The 23,486-nt window shown below is 39.0% G+C and overlaps 1 protein-coding gene across 1 annotated transcript in view; it reads left to right on the forward strand.

Annotated features, from left to right (window-relative positions):
- Positions 1–594: 594 nt before the first annotated feature.
- The window catches only part of LOC147227334 (vitamin D3 receptor A), an 80,314-nt gene continuing 57,422 nt past the window's right edge, over positions 595–23,486 (forward strand). Inside the window, exon 1 of the mRNA XM_086158938.1 lies at positions 595–729. The gene's annotated coding sequence lies outside the window, so the exon portion shown is untranslated. The remainder of the gene's footprint in view (positions 730–23,486) is intronic.

Here is a 23,486-nt window from a genome sequence, read left to right on the forward strand (position 1 = left end):
ACTCGCAAACTCTCTACGAATAAAAGTGCGAATTAAATCACGGCCAGGGCGCTGGGGAAATGCACCATCCGAGTAACACCTTCCCACCGATTTTTTAGAACTGATCGGGGACACTCCACCCCCCCTAACCCGCACTTAGTTCTTCATCCTCCCCGGCATCCCAGCCCTATGTCATCTGTAGTATTTATTTTACCTGAGAAGCAGCAAACATTTCGATAAACTGGATAAAAGATTAAAAAAAACTTGCTTATGTTCCAGGGGAGGTGTGGACAGCGTTGCCGAATGTCCTCAAAGACCTCCACTGTTTTGCCAAGTGGTTCTTTTTGTTAATGGGGTTTTATTTCTCCCCGAGTAAGACAACTACAGAATAGTAGTAGTTATTGGAAAAAAACCTTTGGCGCATGAGTGTGTGTCCGTGCATGAAATAACTGGACGACATCAGGATCACACACACACACACACACACACACACACACACACACACACACACACACACACACACACACACACACACACACACACTGACCGTTAGATAGCCCTGCCTGATTCACTCGCTCTTTATTCTCTTAACAGTTTTTTATACCGGGGAAAAGTTTTTCAGCGTGGGGAAATTGTTACCAAGCTTTCGACTCGACTTGTCCGGGAAATTTGTCGACCTGACTCCGAGACTTGGACCCCTCCTGCCCTCCTCAGCTACTACTCCAAGTGAAGGTTGATATGCCACATCAGGTAAGAGACACTTCTAACACGCCGTGTTACGTGATCGTTAGCATTTATTGTTAGAAGCTAGCTGCTGATGGGCAAGAAAGGAAAAAAGAAAATCATGTCTCTTTGTTTCCATGACATGGGGTATTTACGCACGGCGAAGCCATATGGTATTTCACATAGCGGATTCATTTCGCGTTTCAGCACAATTTGCCGCACACAAGCCGTGTCCAGATAGTGTTTTGTGTGTGGTGTTATTGTTTTAGGCGGGTGCTTCCCTCCACATTCCACATGTGTATGCTTGCCTGCCTGCTGCAGGGCCAGTGCGCAAATCCCTGCAAATTCACAAACGCCAATAGAGCAACACGCCGAAACGGAGACGATTGTGTTGCGTTGAATTAGCGCGCGTTCACGACTGGATATGAACAAGTGACAAGCGGCTGGATGTTGTTATGTGGTTGCACAGAAGTGTGGAGGTGTTGCTCTTCCTTCCTGGAGGTTGTCAGTGGAAGGGGCTGCTCTACTGCAGGCGGGGATAGACAAAGGGACAGATTAGCAAGGAGATGAGTGGAGCTGAATGGAGCAGGACTGACGTCAATATGAGATGTTGCCTATTGTGTTTTTGGACTTACTTGAAAGTGTTTGGAGAAGTTTGTAAATCCTGACTTCAGAATAGATCTTACATGCTCATTATCACGGAATCCCATCTAGAGTGAGGAAACTGCATTTTAACCTTTTCTCTTGTCCGTTCACTAGACTTTCAACTTTCAGTTTCTCTTACTGTTGCCAACACAGGCGAGTTATCATTATTAGCATTATTAGTGTCATTATTACCCGGTTGGAAAAATAGCATTTCAGTCCATACTAAGTGTGTATGTAGTTTGGAGTTGTTTCCATAAAATCCTTTTGAAATGTTGTTCATGTTGCCTTTAACACAATTGATCTGGGGATAGTTGGCCGATCTCAAGATTCTTTGCTTTTCTTCTGCAAATTTAAAGGTTATCTGAATATAACCACTTTTGATATGTGAACGACTTTTTGCTGCATGAAGAAGCGATAGAAAACACTGACTGAGTAATACTTTTAAAATACACAAATTTCCATGATCTCGCTGTGGATTGGCGACCAGTCCAGGGTGTACCCTGCCTCTCGCCCGATGACAGTTTGGATGGGCTCCAGCATCCCCCGCAACCCTGAGTGCAGGATAAGCGGCAGAAGATGGATGGATGGATGAACTTATTGTTTTCTTCCAGATGGGAATCATTGTCAAGTTGTTTTTCGAATTTCTTTATTTTGTGCCGACAATTATTTTGCTGATTTAGAACATGTTATTGTTAATATGCGAAACAGGTTTTTCCAGTACATTTGTTGAATACTCTAAAACTACTATTTGGCCATGTCTTGAATTAATTAAAATGTGTTGTGCGCTTTGGATCATCAGAATACAACCCACACTGTTGAATCAGTATTTGCAATATAATGACTACAATTACTACTAGCTTCCTTTTAAAATCAAAAGATTATGTAGAAATGATCAAGAAATTAGTCTGGACATTACCATAATGTTCCTTAATGTTAGCCTAAAAAGGGAAATAATTACATTAAAATGTTGAGTGAAATATCTGAAGTTACTGACAAAACATATAAAAATGTTTAATAACTGACACCATATATTATAGCCTCAGATCACTTGTGCAGTGTCCAGTGCCTGCTTGTGCATGTGCAATTAAATAAAAGGGGAATTTGATAGCTTATTCTGCTGGACAAACCAAATTATTTTTGTTGTGTATGTGACATATTATTTTTATACCTTGGGGAAATTATGATACTAATTCCCCGGAAGGGTCTGACTTTTGCAATATCGATGAGTCAAATGTCAAACTTTGACTTTTCATTCACATGTTATAAATGTTACCGCTGTAATTACCTGAGCAGTCCCCTTGTCTGTTTTGTCATGTTGTATCTGCTGTATAATGAATAACACTGGAGCAATGAGAAATTTGAGATCAGAAACTTAATATTTTATTCTTTACAGGGCATGTTTTGTTTTGAAAATCTGAATTTAAACAGTACTTTGGGCTCACTGTTTTGCCTTTATCCTAATGCTGTAAATGAAGACCTCATACTGCAGCCACTGAATGTTTGGCCCGCACTTGCACTGTTGCCATATCTTACATGACATATAGACTGAAGTCAGTCAGGAATGACATTACATTGTTCAAAGCACTTTGTCACAGTTCATGAAATCCTGCAAAGCTGAATGTTCAGAGGTTATGTCATGAAAAGAAAATCTCAGCTTGTCACTTTCTTGTGTCGATTCCTTCATCTGAAGGCTCCCCCCACCCACCCATTACCTCCGTGGGATACAAAGGGCCCTTTTCCATAATGAGGTGCTTAGTAGAGCACATTATGCTCAGGAGGTTTGTACTCTGCTGTGTTATAGGGAGGTTGTAAAATGATAACAGAGGCTTGGGGGCCTCTAGGTTAAGTGTACTTTTTTCAAATGTAAGCTAATTCCCAGCAATATGGAGTGCACGTGTGCATATATATTCGCACACACAAATACCTACAGGTCGACAAAGACACATGTTGCTGCTATTTGCTACTTTGTTCAGTTCATGGAGTTTAAAGTCAGATCTGCTTCTTATTTGTGCTGTGACATTTCATGACGATAGAAATACAGAATTTTAAACTGTTACGGCTGTCTCGCTTGTATTGTAAATAGGAATGTGATGATACTGTATGTCAGTACCGTCCTACGTTCAGTTTGTTAACTGCCAGGTTTGTCAGCACATTTACGTATGGGAGAAGTCAATGTTTGTCTGTTCATTGGAAAGCAGGTTAAGTATTTTACGAAGATAACTGTCTTGTTCAAAAATAGCAAGATAATTGCTGAAGAAATTTCAAGAAATAGTTGTTTTCATAGTTGCGTACTTTTGCCTGTGATATTCAAATTAGAATTTATTTTAAAGAGGAACAAATGGCCAAAATCAAGATGTTCTGCACAAAATTTTTGGAAGGTGTGCAAGGAGGAACCTTTATCATGAAATTAAGAAGTGTTATGTTAAGTTACCTGGGGATAGTTTTAAATGTGGATGGGGTTGACAAATTGACAGACCATTACAATTGGTGATGTGAGTTGATTGTCTCAGTACACATAAGTTAGATATGTAATCTGGCTAGATACAGCATTGTGAGTCCTATTCTGATGGCCCAAAATACACTGTATATTTTCATTTATTAATAGCATAGCCAAATCAGGTTTTGCAATTTTGAAATAAATTACCTTTGTGCCAGTCATACTATTCAGCTGGGCTTCCCTGTTAACTGAAGAAGTAGTCACAAGCTGTTATGGCTCTCATTTGACTGGTTGGCCAGAAATATAGGTGTCTAGGTGCAGTTAAACATCTTGAAGTTACCAAGTGCTTCATATAGATACATAATATAATCAGCTTGAGTAATGGATTGAAGATACCCCTTTCCTACAACTTAAGCCTGGACATAAACTATTTGTGCCCTCGGGGCTATTGTATTCATCTTTGGAAAGCAATTTCCATACTTAACAGCGCAAATGCTTTGCACCCTCCAAATAACATCGCTATACAAGCACCATAAGTGCAATTGGCTCAGTTTAAAATTAGCTGTTCATGAGCTTTTCTCCAGGATTTCCCCAGACACACCTCATTTTCAGACAAACTAACCCAAGTGCTTAGGGGATGCAGTGTAATGATAACTGAAGGGTGAAAAATGGAAATACCACTTGTTTTTGTTTTAAAGGCTGGTATGTCAGACAAGTTGTACAGCTGTCTTATGTACTGTAGATGGTCCCTCCAGTCACAACCCATGAAGAAGACTTATGTATTGCATTTCCCCCAATTGCCCCTTGGGGACAAATAAAGTTTTTTTCAGATTGCTTTGTTTTACATAACACTTGTGCCCCAGCTATTGTGTTCTTGACGTTTTTCCTCTGCCACGTCTGAGCAATGACTACCCTCATGGCCAAAAACCTCTTGTGTTCTTCATTATAATTGCCAAATTTTCATTCTGATTGAAGAAAATAGATCTGCCTACTCACAATGAATAAATAGATAAAAATGCAGGGATAGAAGCTTATAATAAAACATTCATTTGATAGCTTTTGATCTGGCACTACGTTGTTTTCTGTTTTCTTTTTTAAAGTATATTTACTTTTTCACTTTTTTAAAATGAAATGTTGCCTAAACAGCAATTAATTTATTGATATTATAAATGTTAGTTTTAGTCTGAGGCTCAGTGTCGTTTCGGTCTGGTTTAGTCTCCATCTAAGGTTGCAAGTGCTGATTCCTGTGCTGCTGTAAAGCTCTGTAAACCTCTACTATTATTCAAAAAAGGTTTGTGGCTTGTTGTCTGTTCCCTTGATTTTCTTTTTTTCCCCTTCTCCTATTAAACATAGTGTTCCAGCTTTGAGCAGTGCCTTTAATTACAAACAAAACACATAAGTCCCTGTGTGGTAGAGGGTATTTTTCCCCCTTGGATATCTGGTAAATCCAGATGCATGTGGATTCTCCACAAAAATTGTGCTTGAAGACAGAAAATGCATGCATGTAATTTTTAGAGGATTTCTATACCAGTGCATGACCATGACTTGTTCTCTTTTGCAAGTCTTAATGAAATTATAAGCATATGCACAAGCTCAATTCTCACTCTCTGTCAATAATTTTTCAAAAAAAAAAATTGTTTTCAAACCACAAATTTTCAGATAATAGGAAATTGAAATTTTCAATGGCGGGAAATTTGTATTTAGTGGTCTGATTTCTGGAATCACAGACTAAAACTCAATGGAAAGAGTAATGCAGGGGACAGGCCGTTGTAGCAAACGATGCTTGTTAGTTTAAAGAAAAAGGTAAGAGGCAAACCACACACCTAATTAGCTATTTAAAGTAATTACAATTAACAATAGAATAATAATAATTAGAAGGGTCCTGATGAAGTGTTTTCGCTGAATAGTTTTGTTCACACAAAATGTCGACGATAACTTGGTGATAGAAGTAAAAAACAGATGACAGTCTGCCATGTGACGCTCACAAATGTGCAACAGATTATTCATTTTTTATTACACCTTTATTCCTGCAGCCATGGCTTCCATCTGTGGCCTCCATCCGCAATGTGAATTTGCTAAACAGGGGCTAATGGATTCCTTATGAAGGGTAATTATGTAGCAACAACATAAATGTAGTAGAGGCTCTGGTGTTGCGGCTGGTGTGACTAGGACTTGGCAAGATAAACGTAAATAGTGGCTCACCTAACAGTTTTAGGTCTCAGGCTACCGTACGTGCAGCGCTTATAGAATCTAAGTCTTCAACATGTGAATGACTCCTTGTGGTTAACAATGCCATAAGCCATTAGAGATCGCATGCAATGTTTTGTGGTCTTGGCTAGCTTAACATAACTGCTCGGGTGAGGGGTCCAGTTCTCATGAGGCCAAGAATGCATTCACTATTGTAAATGAAGGCTCTTTGGTGTCCTCATCAAGGCACAGTGCTGTGCTGTTAGCCATGTTGTTTTCAGTTCAAGAGTTTCAACCACACAACCAGACGTGTGTGTGTGTGTGTGTGTGTGTGTGTGTGTGTGTGTTTGTGTGTGTGTGTGTACTCATAGTTAATCTCTATCTGTGTTTTTTATATGTATATTGTATATTATCTTTTTTTTTTTTACACAAGACTGTCAAACATGGATCATTGTTCTTTTAAAATGGCAATTTGTCAAACAACCAAGAAATGCCAAAAATCAGTTTGAAACTATTTGAATATTTGTGGACATTTACCTTACTGAGGCTCCCTTTCTAAGTGCCGTGTCCAGTTACTTAGATTTTTATCTTTTGCAGCAAAATTGACCTGAAAATATGCCATAAACCCAGAAAAAAATGTGTATTGTCTAGAAGGTAATGACCTCAATTCATAGAACAAAAAATATCCCAAAAAATATCTTAATTTTACATTCAACAGGTTAGATATTTGCGCTATGTCAGATTATTTTTTTACTCAAGTCCAAGAGAATTTACATTATACCTCATTTGGCTGGTGAGAAATAGGTTAAAGTTGCACATTTCACAACAGTTAAGCAGTTGTTTTTCTGTGCTTCTCACAATAAAAATGTACATCTTGATTCATATTTAAAAAGAGAACATCTTAGTATAATGCCATTCCTTTTTTTTCTCCATGACCCAGGCCCATATTTAATATATTAAAGGCCCGCAGATTGTGAAATAAATAAATTGATCGCTTTATTATATCCGTACACTGTTACTTTATGAGTTTCCTTTGCGGAATGGTCGTACTCTCCCTTAGGGTGAGAAGTTTGGTTATCCCGGAGGAGCTTAGAGTAGAGCCACTGCTCCTCTGCATAAAGAGGAGTCAAATGAGGTGGCTCGGGCATCTGGTCAGGATGCCTCCTGAACGCCTCCTGGGGGAAGTATTCCGGGCATGTCCATCTGGGAGGAGACCACTGGGAAGACCCAGGACACGCTGGTGAGACTTTGTCTCCAGGCTGACCTGGGAACACCTTGAGGTCCCTCAAGAGGAGTTGGACCATGTGGCGAGGGATAGAGAGGTCTGGGCCTCACTGCTCTGGCTGCTGCCCCCGCAACTCTACTCCAGATAAACGGGGGAAGATGAATGGATGGATGGACAGATGGAAGTTCCTTTATCAGTCAATCATCTTTCCAAATTAAATCATTTGAAGGCTTCTGAATATTCACTATGGTTACCATTACAAACTATCCCTTCTGACAGAGCCTTGAGATTGGTTAGCCCACCATGTAATGCTCATCAGTATCCATTTTGCCCGGCATGCTGACTTTAGATAAAGCACAAGGGCCACTTTTCTTTGAGCAAGGCTTAACATGGCCAGAGAACAGCTTAAATGCTTAACAAGAGACTTAAATCACCATCAGTCTTTGCAGAGGTAACTCAGGCAGCAAATCTGGATTGGCATTCAGGGGACAGCAACATATGCCAGCTCTTAGATTTATAAATAAAAGCAACGCAGGAAAAGGCCAGATTCAAGAAGTAACTTGCAGCTTTACTCGCTTCTAAATGTAAGACAATGTGAGAAATCCCCCAGAAACTGCGAAACAGCCTTAACAGCCTTAATGCAAAAAATCACTATAGTGATTTTTTGCATTAAGTGCTTTTCCACAGTGTGTGAGCAATGTGTGTGTATGTGTGCATGTATTGTTGCCATTATTAATATGCCATTCTTTTCTCTCAGAAAATGGATTCTCAAACTCTTTGTTTTTTTTTGTCCATTATTTCAATAATTGCATAATTGCTGATTATTTCAATAATTATTTTGTCGATTATTTCGGTAATTGCAGCATGACCTGTAAGATCAAGTTTTACATATTTAGAAGGATTATAGATTTGTTGTTTATGTTATGACAGAATAGTAATTTCAAAAATATTTAAAATTTTGCTACCAAAACAAAACACTATCCTCAGTTTTACTCTTGTCGCACACACGGTTCTGCTTGACTTTCTCCAAGACAATTGGTCGACTGAACCACTCTTTCAGGTATTACATTATTGATTTCATCAGAATCAGACAAAGGTTTTTCCTTAAGCAGCCAAAACTTTGTTTTAACCGACACTGGCTTTTGTTCGGATAAAAAAGACTTAAGTTTCCATTGTTTTTCAAAGAAGCCAATTTAATTAGACTGATGTGAGAGTTAACGTGTATGTGTTTTACTGCGGCACTAAAAGCCCAACTGGCTCATTAGTGCAGCCACATACTAAACTTGGGAGAGTGTGTGTGTGGGTGTGTATGTGTTTGCATGTGCGTTTAGTGTAGTCATGAAGTTGAGTCCTATGCACTTGCAGCAATACAGCTTTTCAACTGTCTTTGTTTTGAGTTATTTAAGTGCACTTACTCCAGAAAGAGACTCTTTGTAGTGATGGGTTGCTCATAATTAGAATCTTTGAATTCTTGTAGAATTATAATATTGACCAATTTATAAATTAAACAGTTAAAAATACAGTATCCCTGGCTTGCTAAGCTGGCCACCTCACCTCAATCCTGTGTCTGCATTCCTACATTGGAACCAACTGGGCAGGTATTCTCCACCACAGGTCTCACAGTCAACAGACTGCACCAGACTAACCCCAGAGCATGTCGACATGTTGCTATTTCTGAATAAAAACCAGGAGAAAAACTGTCTAATAAGTAAGCATTAGGCTTGGCCAGTTTCATATACTTTAAGGTCTAAAAAATGCCCCTACTTCTATTCAAAGTATCTTCACACATTATGTTTGTAACATTCTCTCATTTTGAACCTCTCTCCTATCGTCACATGCTTTAAAATGGGACACTGTTATTCTATGACTGTAACTGGATGACATTCTCCAAAACAGGGTGTTAACATTTCTGGATATTGCCTCGGAGAGAGCAGAAGACAACAAAACATTCACAAATGAGATTCAGCCTCTGTCTCCTTCTTACTCACTCTTTCTGTGTCTGTCTGTTGAGGCCCCGTGAAAGGGGGACTCAGTGTGCAGCTCACCCTCTTTCCTGACCTTTTTTCCCCTCTCTATTCCTCATGTTCTCTTTCCTGATGCTACAGTAGCACAGAGCGGGAGAGACAAACCCACTGTGGGAGATTGGTTGTAACTCAACAGGCCCCCCACAGGTGGCTCCACCCATCCCTCCCCAGGACAATTAGTCATGCTAAAATTTTGTGGATGAGTGGCCATTGGCTGAATGCACACATACTAGTTCACGCTTTGCTGTTTGTCTCGCATCCTCTGGGTGCACGCTTTTGACACGTCTACAATCATACACGGATCCAGTGTAAATACAGCAGACCAGGCCAAAGGACAGGATGAGGTGTGCTTTGGTTTATAGTGCTTATGTTCTCAGTCTTACACACTCTGAGATATTATCAAGACTTTGTAGAGTTCACTTTAGTTGTCTTGTTCTATTTATAGAACAGTTAAAAAAATGAGACCTTGGATCCAAGTGTGTCAATCATATCTGCAGAGCAGGACATCATGTCCCCTTTTCCATAATGCAGAGATGAATTAACCAAAAAACTTGAATATTTAACCTAATTAGGAGTCATTGATTTTCTTGGATACCTATGACCTTTTGGCTGTATGGCAGCCAGTATGGCCAGAATCCAGCTTTAGACTGGGCAACTTTAAAATATTCTGCTGCAACAATGCCTGACAGTAACAAATTGGAATTAAAAGGTGCCCTGCACCATTGAATCAGAGAACAGTGATATTGGTACAGAGGGAATTGGACTTTTTCGCTACCATACTCTTTTTTTTGAACTTATGCAGAAATAGGATACTGAACAGTAATTTAAATGTTCCTTACATTTTGTTGTCACTGAAAATCTTATACATATGACTGATTGTGGATATCTGACTCTTTTCTTTGCTTCTCTGAATTTCTTACCGAGGCAAGCTTGATTTCACAGGTTTATGCCTGCTTTTAGATTTGTAATAAAGTTTGAAGGCAGTAAATGACAGATGCCTTTTAAATCAGCTTGATGAAAGCTGATATTAAACTCAGAGGAAAGCTCAGCTCCCTCCTTTGTCTCAATTCCCAGGTTTATATATTTTACATCATCTCCTCAGCTGGACACACCCATGTCTAAGGAACAAATTTCCATTCTATTTCCATGCTCTTTACCTCACCTTTTCTCTCTTTCCTCCTCTATTTCACTGTGCTCCTGTTCTCCATATATCAAAACATCATCCTGAAATTCAGCCCATGTGTGGGTGGGTGTCGGTGTATAATTATCAAAAAAGAATTCAACCACAGGGTGGCTGGTTAGGGTTCGCCTCACACCAAGAAGGACCCTGGTTCACTTACCACAGGGGGCCTTTCTGTGTAGAGTTTACACGTTCCCCAATGTCTGCGCGGGGTTGCGCTGGTTTCCTCCCAGAATCCAAAAACATGCAGAAGGTTAATTGGAAAAAAAAAAATTGGAAAATTGTTAAGACATATGAATGAGAGTGAATGGTTGTTTGTCTCTATTGTGACCCTGCAATCAACTGGCAACTGGTCCAGGGTGTACCCCACCTCTTGCCCAATGACAGCTGGGATAGGCTTAAACCACCCTTGACCCCGAGTTCACCTGCTCATCTATTTTTTTTTTATTTTTTATTTGACATGCCCCCCCCCCCAAAAAAAAGTAAGTTACATTACATTACATTACATTACATTACATTGCATTTGGCAGACGCTTTTATCCAAAGCGACTTACAATAGAGGACATAGGGACTGCAAATACACTTGCAAATACACGATGCGCAGGAAATGAGCAAGTAAGTCTCATCTGTCAACGTGAAGTGTGAAAAAACATAAGGTTTTAGCTTTGGTATTATGTTTCCTTGTCTGTTCAAGATGTTTATTCTCTGGTGGCACTAAATACCTTCATTTGAATTTAGACTTACAGCCAAACTGATTGGCTGTATATCGAAAAGTTTAAAAAAAGTTCAGTGCATCTTTGTGGACAGGTTTTTCTGGACAAATTCCATTCCTTGCAATTATGTTCCACAATTGCAGCTCACAAAGCAAGCAGACCAGTGGATCTTAATGAAACAAACTGTTACTCTGTTGTGTTTCTTTGGTTTGGTTCCTAAATTGGTCTTTAATCAAATTCCTGGTAGGTTTAAACTCTTTAAAACTCTTGGTTTGTTTTGAAACATGCTGTGTCTCATTCCTCCCCTTATAGGTTGTCTCTGCTTCATTTCCTTCTGCTGTCATTTGCCCTTCCTTTTCTCCTCCACCGCCAGCATTTTACGCTTGTTATTCTCTCTCTTGGCCACACTCTCTGTCCCCATTTTTTGCATTCTGTTTTTCTCTCTTATGTTTTTTTCTTCCATGCTCCGTCCTATTCCCCCTTTCCTCCCACTGTTTGCTGTATTATGTAGTGTTTAGGACTCGATTTGCTTTTGGTAAGAGTGCAAAGCTGCCTGGGTCAGGGCTGTTTTTAGTGCCACGCTTGTATATAGAGGGGTGTGGGGTGAAAACACAGCTACACACATTATTGCAGGTAGTCCTCCTGTGGATAACATATTAACGCTTTACACTGCTTTGCCCTTGCTTCTGCGACATTACAATAAATGACATACTTAGAAAGTTGGATAGAGCTCAAATAAATTCCAGAAAACTTATTTTTGTGTTTTTGATGGTATCAAGACAACCACACATAATTATGTTTCTTCAGACATGTCACTGTTAATAACATGTAACAGTTAGTGAATTTACAATGTGTGTGTGTGTGTGTGTGTGTGTGTGTGTGTGTGTGTGTGTGTGTGTGTGTGTGTGTGTGTGTGTGTGTGTGTGTGTGTGTGTGTGTACATTTACTAAATTATCAATGAATTGAAGACCGTAGAAAACAAGAGCCACATGTCTAGCAGTCATCCATATCTTGCTATACATAGTAAAATCAAGTAGCAACACTGTACGCATACAACATTATTGTTTAACTGGTCTAATTATATAAACAGAACAGTGGATAATGTCAGTAATAATGTAGAAGACGCAACAGAAATAAAACCGTTCTGTTTTTGAAGGACTTGTTTGATGACCTGACAATTGGGGACGGTGGGTTAAATTTGTTGATCAGTTTAATGGATTGAGCCTCAAGGTCCTCCATTTCACATTCTGCATCTCTAGCCGGAGGGCTCAAGCATTAAAAAGTTGTGTGGGGTAGCTGATGGTAAAGGCCTCTCCATGTTTCCTCTATTTGTTGCTGTTTTGTGAAGATACTATGAGCACCCTGGCAATCCTTCCTACCCATGTTACATTCTCTATAGTATTGCTCTTTGATCACGTGTACAAATTGTGAAGAATAATCCAAGACCTGGAATGTCCTAGCACACTTGCCCTTTTCCCTTTTCTTTTTTTCCTAGTCAGGCCATTGCTAATACATACTGAAAGCCCCCAGGCAATCCCCACCTTACACTGAAAGATTGTCAAGGGTTGGTGGGGTCTTCTCTCTCTGTTATTGTTGTTATGCTGTGCCATTAGACTTGCCATGTCTCCTGTCAGTGCATTTTCAATAAGACAAATGCCAATGATTTTTCCAGCAAATCTTAAATAGTGTACAGCACAGGCTTGAGGACACATCCTTTCCCTCAGTTAGAGGGTCACCAGCATAGTGTTTGAGTTTATATTTGCAATTATAAAAGAGTCTTTTTGAAGTCTGCAGGTGGGGATATGTCACTATTCCAACACTTTACACACAGTCTGCACAGTCACTGTGTGTGGGAGGATTTTATTAAAGTTAGGCAGTAATCAATGAATAGCTTTTGTTTTTCTTTCAAATACTCCAAATGTTCACATTTGTTTGGTATGTTTTCAGACATTATTTAGAAATTCTGTCTTTTTCCTATCAAAACAAATATGTGTTTAAAAAAATGGTAATTGGTGCAGACTTCAATGGGCAGTTGGTGCGGGCAATAGAAGGGATGAATAAGTGATGGGCAGATTTGGTATACAGGATAGGAACACAGAGGGACAGATGGTGGTAGATTTTCCAAAAAGGATAGAAATGGCTGTTGTGAACACTTTTTTCCAGAAATACAGAAACATAGGGCAACTTATATGAGTGGAGGTCGGAGCATGCAGGTGGGCTACATCTTGTATAAACAAGGGAACCTGAAAGAGGTCAGAGACTGCAAAGTAGTTGTAGGTGAAAGCGTAGCCAGACAGCATAGGATGGTGGTCTGTAGGATGACTCTGGTGACAAGGCAGAGCAGAGGAAAAGTGGTGGAAGCTCAAAAGAAAGGGGTGTTGTATAGTTTTCAGGGAGGAGTAGAGAAAGGCTCTAGGTGGTCAGGGAGAGCTTCCAGATGATGACAATAGCTAGTGTTATCAGGGAGACAGGTAGGAGAGTACTTGGTGTGTCATCTGGAAGGAAAGTAGAAATGGAGACTTGGTGGTGGAATGAGGAAGTGCAGGAGTTCTGTATTATACGCACCATAAGGCACACCAGATTACAAGGCGCACCTTCAATTAATGACCTATTTAAAAAAAAAAACATTTATAAGGCACACCACATTATAAGGTGCATATATAAGAAGCTCCAGTAGTGGCTGGGGTTGGTTATGCATCCACTAAATGGAGCTGCGCTAAAGGGAATGTCAACGAACAGTCAGATAAGTCAAACTTTATTAATAGAATACAAACCAACATTCTGACAACTCTGTTCACTCCCAAAACAAGTTAGTGCATTCTGTATGTTCTGGTAGCTCTTGACGGTATTTGTGCAGCCTTCGTTGAAAACAATGTCTTTCCAAGTCCATTTGTCACAGTTCACAGCGTTTCATAAAACGAAAGCACCAAGAACGACCGCCTCTAAATTCACTGATGTTCATGTTGCAAGCTAGCACGAGCACATTCCCATGTTCTACTGCGTGACTGATTGCCTTGAGTTTAAACTCTGTGTTATAAGCATGTCTCTTGAAAGGTGCCATTTTGAGGTCTTTATACACACACAAGTGGTGTGGAACTGGAATTCCCCTTTACCGTTTTTACCGCTGCGACTTCAGTGAAGCGTGCGCGCGCACACACACACACACACACACACACACACACACATACACACACACAAATAGAAATTAAAATGCATGCCTTGGGCAGTCATATATCCTAGCATGCACTGCATGCTACTTCTATGGGAGAAAATGGAGTCAGCGGCTGCTTCCCGTAGTTGCAAGGCCTCTTGCGGCTCAATATTGATCCACATATAAGGCGCACTGTCAATTTTTGAGAAGTTTAAAGGCTTTTATGTGCGCCTTATAGTGCGGAAAATATGGTATATACAGAGAAAGCGGTTAGTAAAGAAGAAGTGGGACACTGAGAGGATTGAGGAGAACAGACAGGAGTACAGTCAAGATAGAGGTAGCAAAGGCAAAACAAAGGGCAAGGCGTACAATGACTTTTATGGTCAGTTGGACAGTAAGGAGGGAGAGAATGATCTATTCAGGTTGGCGAAACAGAGAGTTAAAGATGGAAAGGATGTACAACTGGTCCGGGTGATTAAGGATAGAGGGAAATGTATTGACAGATGCTAGAAGAGTGATGGGAAGATGGAAAGAGTGCTTTGAAGAGTTGATGAATGTGGAAAATGAAAGAGAGGCAAAGGTAGAAGAGGTGACTATTGTAGGCCACAAAGGACAGGCTGACAGATGACAGATGAGGCTAGACAGGAATCTCCATGAGAGATGACATTGCAGATGACATTGTGATCTGTAGTGAGAGCAGGGAACAGGTTGAAGAAAATCTAGAGATGTGGAGGTATGTGCTGGAAAGGGGATGAATGAAGGATAGTCAGAGCAGGACAGAGTATATGTGAAATTGAGAAACCAAGGTGGAAAGATGAGGCTACAGGGGGTGGAGATCAAGAAGTTGGAGGACTTCAGGTCCTTGGGGTAAACAGTCCAGAACAACAGTGTGTGGAAAAGAGGTTAAGAGATAGGTTCAAGCAGGTTGGAATGGGTGGAGATAATTGTCAGGGGTACTATGCGATATAAGACTATCAGCCAGAATGAAAGGGAAGGTGTAAAAGATAGTGGTGAGACCAGCGATGCTGTATGGCCTAGAAACACTTACAATGACGAAAAGACAGGAGGCAGAGCTAGAGGTCGCAGAGATGAATATGCAAAGGTTCTCTTTGGGAGTGACCAGGATGGATAGGATCAGGAATGAGTCTATCAGAGGACACCTTGGATATTTTGGAGAGAAGGTCAAAGAAACCAGACTGAGATGGTTGGATCATTTACAGAGGAAGGATAGTGAGTATATTGGTAGACGGATGCTGGAATTGGAGCTGCCAGGCAGGAGGTCTAGAGGATGACCAAAGAGAAGACATATGGACGTAGCAAGAGAGGATATGAAGGATGTTGGTTTGAGAGAGGAGGATACAGAGAATAGGGTTAGATGGAGAATGTTGATACGCTGTGGCGACTCCTGAAGGGACAAGCCGAAAGGAGAAGAAGAAGCAGAAGCAGATACCGCAAAATGCCGCAAATATTTCCAGACTTTTGAACAATAGGGTTGAAATTTTGTCAGGCCAGGTAGTAGGAGAGATACTTGTTTCTGCGGCTCATGTAAGTTTATTCATAAGTCCCCCTCATTGCCCATTTTTACAATATAAGATCTGAGCAGCGGTCTTTTCAAAAAAAAAAAACAAATATGAGAAGTTGGCCGCTGTAGTTCAGCGGGTAGAGCCAGTTGGAAGGTTGGAGGTTCAATCCCTGGCTCCTCCTGTCTGCATATTGAAGTGTCCTTGGGCAACACACTAAACTCCTGATGGCCTGGTTGGCTCCTTGAGTGGCAGCCCTTCCGCTGTCAGTATCAGTGAATGTGGATCAGTGTGAAGTGCTTTATAATCACTGCAAGGTGATTCAAAATTGCTGTATAGGTGGGGATCATTTACCATTTCCCCTACTGACTCCAAACATTTACTTTCATCCAGATACCATATACCTTTTGTATTTGTAAAACTTCTCAGAAACGTGTCTGATTGGGATTGATGCCTGTGTATGCAGTTTGTCAAAGCTTACTTTGTTCCTGTGTCTTACTGGTGGATCTATCAAAGCAAGGCTCAAAGTGGCGTTGGGGTTTCATTTGGATTGTGTTCCATGTGTTTATATCCTGCGTGAAAGTCATAACTTGCATATGTGACCACAGTGAAATATGACAAGTTTGATTTTGTTCATGCTGTGTGTGCGTGCTGAAAGATGACACAGCTGTTTCACAGTGACGAAACTGATTCTCAGTTCCTTCTGCAGTTTCACTCTGGCTTTCATCCAATTTAGTGCCGCAACTTCCCTCCATAACTGCTTTTCTTTCTCTATATACAGATTTTCCACTGCTGTCTGTGCTCCCACTCTGGCAGATTAACATGAACTCATGTCATTATCTGCGTCCTTTTGATCCTGTAAATGTTTGCTCGTTTCTAATACATGCACAGTACCAGATGATCATTTTCTTTTATGTCAAGTGCATTATTTTGATTTGTTATGCATGAAGTCTTGCAAAACAAATTGGCTGCACATCAAAACATGTGGACTAAATGCCACGTGTCAAGACTGACACCTTGCTGTTCTGAGAAAACAAACAAGAACTGCTGGTCAAGAAAAAAAAAATCAAACTTGGAGTCAAAGTGGCCGCACAGGAGGTACAAGAATCATTTTAAGTTTCTGCTTTAAGAAGTTGATTTTTTTCTTTTATCTAAGTGAGATTGGAAAAATTCCTCGTATAGCTAATTTTTTAGACAAATCTACTTCCATTCAATGCAGGGTCCATAATGTATAGGAATGATATTTTAAGGGTGCAGTGTATGCTTGCATCAATTAATAAAGCAGAGACCTTTGTATCTTTATCTATGTGGATGTGTACCCATAAAATATAATTCTTATGATATTGTAACTGTTGAAGACCACAGACCAATAGAGTTTGTAAATGGTATAAAAAAGGTGACTTTAATTTACTTTGCTGTGAGCTGTTGGTGTTTATATTGTGCATACTCATGTTTCAACCTGAGCTATTGCGACATGCCCCTTTTTGACTCCTGGTGCATATACGAATTATTTTCAAATCATTGACCGATCCAAGAAAAAAATGATGAGATAAATTATCTCAAGAAAGCATTGATGATTGATCTTCATTGCTTGAGATGAAATGGTTAAAATGGTCAAAAATAAATCCCACAGTGTGCCAGGGTAAGACTAAGTTGTTTGTTTCTGTTTTTTTTTTGCGATGGTTTGTAAGTTTTCCGAGAGCTGAAACAAGGAAGTGAGAAGCATGTGGAGATTGTTCCTGGTATTTCACTATCAGGATGGAAATTCAAGTCAAAGGTTGTAGGTCACTGTTTGTATTTTTTTTTTTAAAGTTGAATAATCCCACAGATTTTAAATAGTATTATGCAACTGGTGCAAAGTGGCTTTAACTAGTGGGCAAGACTAAAAGGAGACATTGTGTGGAGACTGTGGTTGTAACAATGATACCAAGGAAAAACTAATCAAAGTTGACAGGTCCCTTAAGCCAGGAGATGTTTTTACCTTGTGAAATATCATGTTGAGAATCAAGCTTACCAGGGGAATATAATATCACATAAATTGACATCCAGCTGTTAAATTTGTTAGCAAACATTTCGATTATTAGAAAAACAGACAACAAAGATTTCAAGTCAGTTTGTTTCTCTTAGCAGGCAACCCTGGAAAAAATGAGTTTTTAATGACCACAGTGCAGTCCATAACTATCACTGAAATCCCACATATATTTTTTTGTTCTGTGGTCAGGCACATTTGCACTGAAATAATGGATTGACTAAGAGCTCCGGCATTGTATGATGCATGATTCTAAATTTTATGACCATGTTGCAGGATAGTGAGACCCGACACACAGCAAAAACAACCAATTAGTTTTTTTCTGTTGTGGCTGAACTGTGGAATGTTTTTGACTGGTCACGTTAGGTCAGCTGACCTCAGTCCAATGAAACATTTTATTCACTTGCTCAAAACAGACTGAAAACAAAATGTCCTAAAGCAAGTGGGGAACAAATATGCAGAGCAATCACCTGAATGATTTACATATTTGTGAGGCTACAAGCAAACTTGACGGCAGATATGGCAAGAGTACATAGACTACTGCAGATTTAAACACTCTGGTGAAAGTAGAAGTACTGTCAGAACTTTTGATGAACATTATTTAAAAATGGCAAATTGCTTTAAAAATCAGCAAAAGAACTCTGCTCCTTAAGATTAAACAACCAAACCATTTTGATACGTGGGTTAACTCATTTTTGATGGATTTTGTCTGTTTCTTTCTATTTCTGTGATAATAAACCAAACATTAAGCTGTGCTAAACCGAACATTCTCTAGGGCTGCGGGGATCACTAGCAGACTTCTTTTGGTAAGTATTTTGCATTCAGTCTGAATTATATGAGTTATCCTATCAACTGAAGAAATAATCAACAGATTTATTGATAATGAAAATGAGAAATAGAAAAAGTAGCATTCTCAACTCAAGCGATTGGGCATGACAAACTTAAAGTAACAAATGTCCAATTGTACTGGAATAAACCTCCCACCATGTCTACTGGCAACTCAAACAGTTCAGTCCACTTAACTAAATACCTATGCTCACATATGGTGCAAATGCTCACATTTTTCACATTGTTATGTTTTTGATGTCTGATCACATCTTCTATCAACAAGTTACTGGCTGATTTCTTTATGTCTAACTTAGTCCTAGGATGATGCAACATTTAAAGCAATATACACAATTTCACTCAGTTAATTTGGCACATGTGTAAATGACATTATAAATAGTAGACAGTGGAGGTATTTATGTCAACTAATGATGTAAAAGTTTAATTTTTTTTCAGGAAAATTAGTATTTCAGCACCACTACCTGAACATTTTCAGCATCACTTTTCATTGCTGCTTCACAACAGCAAGTCATTCCTTCTTAACAAAAGGCAATTAAATTAATTGAATTTGCTACTGTAATACATCACAAATTGTACAAAGACACTGTGCCAGGGTGAGAAAGAGGATTCCAGTCCTCATAAGTGAGGCTAAGAGGCCCCTATGCTGGCTCTGATCCAGGCACAACAGGGAGGTGAGTTATTCTAATTCACCTTGGCCACAGAATGAAATTGTTCGCACTAGAGTGAGGAAAACAACGTCTATTTTTTCTGACAATGCAGGTACGATTAAAAAGAGCTAATCTAACGGAAGAAAAAAAAGGGTCTTATAAAATCTGTGTGGGCTGACAATTTTACAGAGGCCAGGGAGATTTTGGCATTACAAAAGATCAAACATTTGTTCTGCGTATCCTCTGCAGAAAAAGATAGTTTTACATTTGTGATATTAGAAATAATAAAAGTTCCAGCATTGTCCCCAAACCAAGCATTCATCTGCACTAGTTTGCACATGAAAATGAAAGCATAACTCAAGGAAATCACATTTGGTTGAAACCTCACGACTTTACTGGACATTTTGCAAGCGTCCAACCCCAGTTATATAATTCTGCCATTCCATGAATACCTTGTAAACCCAGCTGCTCCTTTTTTCCCAGACATTTTAAACATTTTCTTTTTTCCATTTGTGTATATATATGTATATATATATATATATATATATGTATATATATATATATATGTGTGTGTGTGTGTGTGTGTGTTTTTCAACAACTTATTTTAATTACATTTTGGATTAAAGGGCCTGTTTCACTGGTATTTTGCTGTCAAAATGAAGTGCGGAGAGAGGAGGAGCGACACAGATCCTTTTTTTCAGAAATCAGAAATTTGGGGGTGGCATGGGGCAGCAGTTGGACCAATTGTTTTTGGAACGAGCATTCCTGGTTCGATTCCCGGCTCCTCCTAGTGTGTCGAAGTGCCGTTGAGCAAGACACTGAACCCTGGTCTCCTCACGGCAGCCCACTGCTCATGGTTCATCCATGATGGGTTAATTGCAGAGAATGAAGATTTGGCACGATGATGAATAAAGGATAAGTTATAAATCACTGTAATATATTAAGTCCTGCTTTTTGATAATACACATCAAAAAATTAGAAAATTATTCCAAGCAAAGATGGTTGATTTTATCATCCTCAATTATGCCCGAACACATTCAAAGTTTTCACTCTTGAGATTTTTCCAGTAATTTTTTTTGCCAGAACATAAGAAAAGATAAACTTTCTTGATCCAATAGGGGGAATTCTTTTGTCACAGCAGCTTAACAGTTATAGTGTCAATAAATATGAATATAAATATATATTATTATATTATAATATTAATATAATATAAATAGAGGGACAATTAGAAGTTAGCAGAAGACATATACAAGTAAATAGACACCAACAACAATAACAAGGATAAGAATGGATAACAGAATGGGGGGGAGAAAAAGACGGTAAGGATGATAAGATAAACTTTTGTCACAGCAGCGTAACAGTTATGTCAGTAAATATGAAAATAAATATAAATAGAGAGACAATTAGTTGATCGCAAAAGACATCCACAACATCAAGGATAAGACAACTGAATGGGAGGAAAAAAGCACAGTAATGTGAAAATAGACAACCAAATAGACAACCAAAACAACAGCAACAACAGAGTGACAACAGCAATGACAAAAGAAACACAAATAAGCACGATGCGAATGGGCTGATACCAACAAGGATGAAATAGACAACAGAGTTATGGCATGACACATGTAAATGGGTGAGGTAGTGAGGTTGTGGTAGCACAGATGTACCTCCAGCCGCTCAGTTCTGTTCTGTCCAGACTGCTGTTATACAGTTTGATGGCCGTGGGCCCCAAGAAGCGTCTAAAGCGTTCAGTTCTGCATCATAACATCATAATTTGTTTTGATATAGAATTTTCAGGTAACTAAAAATGTTTTTTTAGTTATTTCGTACAAGCTAATAATGGATAGGGAGCTGACTCATATGTCTACAATATTAGGTTTGCATCTGAATATGGCATAGCTCAAGATTAAGCCATAAATAATGGTAAAACAGGGAAGTCAACAGTTGGCTTCTTGTCAAAGAACATCTGACAGCATTTTGTTTTATACACATGGCAATCAACTTGGCTAGCATGCACCCTTCAGCTGCATCAGAGCAACAAAAACTCATGAGCCCTTTACAACCAGGGCCCATGGAGCAGCATGACTAGGATAGCAAAGTGACCTCAACTTCATTGTCAGTATTCCACAGCTGGTTAAGGTGATTAAATTTTCAATAGGAGACACCTCTGTTGTAAATAATGCTAACCTAATCAATAACCTGATCTGGATCAGCTTAAGTTCCAAAATAAGAAACAACACCATTAGAAGTAATTTTGGAACAACTGGTTTTGGCAGTGTTTTAGCTGAGCATTTTCGATCTCGCAGTCTAACTGGATTTCTTCTTTGCCAATGAATGCTATTAAATCAACTACAAGTTAATTGTTTATGGGTTTAATGGATTTCAATCAAATTACATCAAAGATGAGGATCATTACTGATCATTTTAAAAATGTGTATGTTCACTGTTTTAAAATAGTCCTCGTGAGCTGTGGTAAACTTTTGTGGTAAGAGTTTACCACAAAAGATGCAGGAAATGCAGTAATGCAGTGTGTTTATATTGAGATAGTGATATTAGTCAGTCATTTAATGAATTAATTTTGTGATTTACATATTCACAAACTGTGGATCCTTTATTATAGACATAAATGAATCACATTTGTTTAGGATGAATAATTGTTTTTTGCCTTAACATGATTGCGATCAGTCACCTGTGTCGAGTCAGTACCATTTTTTCCTCACACGAGCCATAAAAAAGTGTTTAAGATTCTTGCCAAAGACGGCAAAGGTCTCCACTTAGTAACTCAGTGGAAACATTTCTTTCTTTGCAGTTTCCCTGCTGAGTGAATAATAAAGGGTTATTTTATCTTAGCACAAGCTTACTCACAACTCAACTGAGAGAACATATTTTTTTTAAACACCATTTTGGATTTTCTGCTTATCTACAACTGTGGTTGTATTGTTTAGCTTCAACTTGCCTTGTCATGTGTTGGCATAATAATTGTTTTAATAATTGCACAGCACAGTAACAACAGTAACAACAACAGTAACAACAGAAACCATGTAGCTACTAACTCCAGCACATCAGCTAGATATAAAGTGTTGGTCATGTCACTTAAAACAAGTTGACTGGTAAGTTAATGTGTCTTGAGTCACTTTCGATATCTGTAATCAATGTTAATGAACTGAGCAGGATACATACTGTAATACTGCAGGATACATACTGTAATAGGGTGGGGTTTTGTTTATTTGTTTATTTATTTTATTACATTTAACATCTTCTTTTAAGTGAGCATAATTCTGCATGTGTGCAATGAGATGTTTGCGTAACTGTGTGTATGTACATGTAACCACTGAAACCAAGAGTGGTTTTGTTTTCCGAGGATGTATGCTTGTTCACCCAGAGAGGGAAAAACCACGCGACAAACAACAGCCACAACAAATCTAAACAGAGTTTCAGTGATGATTTGTACTCCTTCATGCCCCACCCACCCAACCATCTACACACACACACACACACACACACACGCACACACGCATACTTACTTTTCATTCTATCCCAGATCGCCACATGGTGTTGGTTGGCTGTGTTTTTTTTTTTTTTTTTAAATCTGCAATTCTGTGCGAATGTAATGACTCTGTGATGACCTCAGGCCTGGCTGGGAAATATTCAGCTTAGTTAGTATGTATGCATGTCTGAATGCGTGATTAAAGTCGGACACACATACTGAAGAAAAAAAGAAACACATACTCACTTTCCTTTGTCTGATCCCTCTCTCAACCCACTTGTTTACATTCACACTGGTCACCACAGAGTTGAAACTGTCACTTACGATCACATTCTGCTTTCATATGTGGTGATTCAGGCCACTTGTTTAAAAAACATCACCCATGTTTGACAGATTTGTACTTGATGTCTTGATTCACAAATTTTATTTTTATATTTAATCATATTGGGGAATATTTGTAGTCTGATGAAGAAAGTATGAATATTTTCATATTGGGGGAAGACCATTCCTCTGTAATTCTGGGAACACTCAGAAAATTACTGCGGATTTTTGATTAACAAAAGTTAAGGTAGAGCCCTGTCCAAAAGGGAAAGGATGTTCTTTGTTGTCTAAATTTTTTTTTCAATTATTTGTCAGAAATTAATTTCTGTGCTTAGACTAACAGGTGGGAATTAGATCTAGCTGTGTGTATTTCAG

This window comes from Fistularia commersonii, chromosome 14 (assembly GCF_037954325.1).
Source record: "Fistularia commersonii isolate RoL2024-O1a breed Wild chromosome 14, RoL_Fcom_v1.0, whole genome shotgun sequence".
Taxonomy (NCBI): Eukaryota; Metazoa; Chordata; class Actinopteri; order Syngnathiformes; family Fistulariidae; genus Fistularia; species Fistularia commersonii.